Source organism: Furipterus horrens, unplaced genomic scaffold (assembly GCF_987537825.1).
Source record: "Furipterus horrens unplaced genomic scaffold, mFurHor1.1.pri manual_scaffold_1, whole genome shotgun sequence".
Lineage (NCBI taxonomy): Eukaryota > Metazoa > Chordata > Mammalia > Chiroptera > Furipteridae > Furipterus > Furipterus horrens.
The window spans coordinates 86,610,936-86,613,616 of NW_028327171.1; positions in this window are offsets into that span (position 1 = coordinate 86,610,936).

The window sequence follows — 2,681 nt, forward strand, 5'->3', positions numbered from 1 at the left end:
TGCATAACATTACCCCTCAATTCAAATGAGATAATATTTGTTTGACATTCCATCTTATTTTAACTTAGCTTATCCTATCTTATTTTACCTATACAATTCAGAAATACACAGTTAGGCATCCATCATTAAATATTTCACAGTTTGGAGCACATAGTAGGTACTTGGTGAATGTTAATTTACTTGCATTGGGAATGTTCAGACACAGTGGATGAGGTATAAATTCTTGGATGCAAGAATCTATAAAGTCATTGTTGTATTATTATAGTTTGTACATCTGAAACAAAGTATACTATTATAACAATAGGCCACACTGAGGCAAAGATAAGTTAGACTCTATTGACTGATTTAGAAAATAAATAGACAAAGAGAAATGAGTAGTAATTTATCCATAATATGTGCCCAAAATGTTTTGATTAAGTAAATAAAAAATGACAAGAATTGCAGGAATGGGTTTTCCTGGGCAGCACGTGCACTTGCTATAGTAAATTATACCTCCTGCATCATGACCCTTTATTCTTTTGGATAGTTTAGTTTTGAATATATTTATTCCATATCTCAGAAAAGTTTTCACTATGGACCAATGGGCATTAGTGGTTTGGCAATTGCCTCCATTGTACAGCTCTACTACCCTTCATAAATGTTATGAATTTAATTTTTCAGGAACAAATATTGAAAAACTGTTATTTTATAAGGCTGAGTCTGAGACTGTTAAATAGGTGCAGAAATTTGAAATATAAACTTTTATAAATTTTCAGTGTGAACTCATATAAAAAGCAAAGACTAGTAGCAGCAGGCTAGCAGCTGAGTAGTGTTCATCCCAAATGCATCAGAACTTGAATACTCCCACGTCAGTGCTTTTTAGAGTAAGCATTTTACTAATTTAAATATGCTCAAATCTGAGAGCTGGCCGACATCTTATATTATGCAGATTTTTATTCAGTATTTCTGTGAGAAGTCTTTCTGAGACAACACGAAACAATCAAAGTGGGAAAGAGTTTTGCTCCCTGGGATCATTTTCCAAAAGGTAATTGCTGGAGAAATGGCAATATTTTATTCTTTTATTCTGGCTAAATATATATACACATACATACATATATACAAGGTGTATCCAGAAAGTATCCAGCCTTATACTATGCAAAAGAGAGACGTTTATTGAAAGTACAAGATACAAGAAGCATTATACATAGGACAATGATGCCTCAGTCTCCTTCAAAGGAGGCAATTTGGGACCTCACACCGTTCTCGCAACGTCTCCTATGCACATTGAACATTTTCAGGTGTCCTGCTTGTTGCAGGCCTTCCAAAATATGGATCGTTTTCTACAGATTCTTGAGCATCTTTAAAGCATTTGTGCCACACTTTTATTTGCACTGCACTCATTGAATCATCCCCCCCAAAAACCCTTCTCAATCATCAGAATAGTTTCCACAGAGGAATGTTCAAGGTTAATGCAAAATCTGATGTAGATTTGTTGTTTTACTTGCTCATTCATTTTGAATGTGAGGGTCATACAGTACACATGCTCACTCAATGGCATCTACCACCCCCACTAACTAGTACAGTGAAGTCATCACTGTTCATACCTGTGTATTTCAGTCCTCTCTCCTTGGTTGCCAGGTTACATCAATGTTGTGCAAACTATTCTCATTATATTAATAATGGCTGGACTTTTTCCAGACATACTATATATATAGATATATATAGATATATATATAGAGAGAGAGTCTATCTCATATCCATGAATGGACACTTTGGTTGTTTCCATATTTTAGTATTATAAATAATGCTGCAATAAACGTGAGAGTACATACATATTTTTGAAAAAAAATTTTTGATAAATACCCAGTAGTCAATGTGGAATAACTGGATCATATGGTAGTTCTGTTTTTAATTTTTTTGAGGAAACTCCATAGTGGCTGCATCACCATTTTGATAAGAGTCATTTGACAGGGTGAGGTGATATATATTGCAATTTTGATTGCATTTCCCTGATAACTAGTGAGGAGCATCTTTCATATGCTTGTTGGCCATGTGGGTGTCTTCTTTGGAAAAATGTCTATTGAGATCCTCTGCTCATTTTTTAACCATTTTATTTGTTATTGGCCTATGTGAATTCTTTATATATATTAGATATAAACCCCTTATCAAATACATGATTTGCAAATATTTTCTCCCAGTCAGTAGGTTTTCTTTTCACTTTGTGGCATTATTCACGGTGCAAACGCTTTTTAGTGTGATGTAGTTCCATATGTTTACTTTAGTTTTGTTTCCCTTGTCTTTGAAGTCAGGCCTAAGAAATAATTGCCAAGATCGATGTCAGGGAGCTTACAACCTATGTATTTTCCCAGGAGTTTTATGGTTTCAAGTCTTACATCAAATCTTTAATCCATTTTAAATTAACTTTTGTGTGTGGTGTAATATAGTGGTAGAGTTTTTTTAGGAGGTTATTTAGTTTCACCAACACATTAATTGAAGAGATTGTTCTTTCTTCATAATATATTCTTGATTTCTCTGTTTTAAATGAGTTGACTATATTTGTGTGGTTTTATTTTGGGACTTGGTATTCTGATCCACTCACCTACAATTTCCTGAACATAGCCTTTGTACTGCTCATGCCATTCCTAAAGCATATCCAATGAGAGTCTACCAATCTATCAAATCTTAAATCTAATTTCACTTAT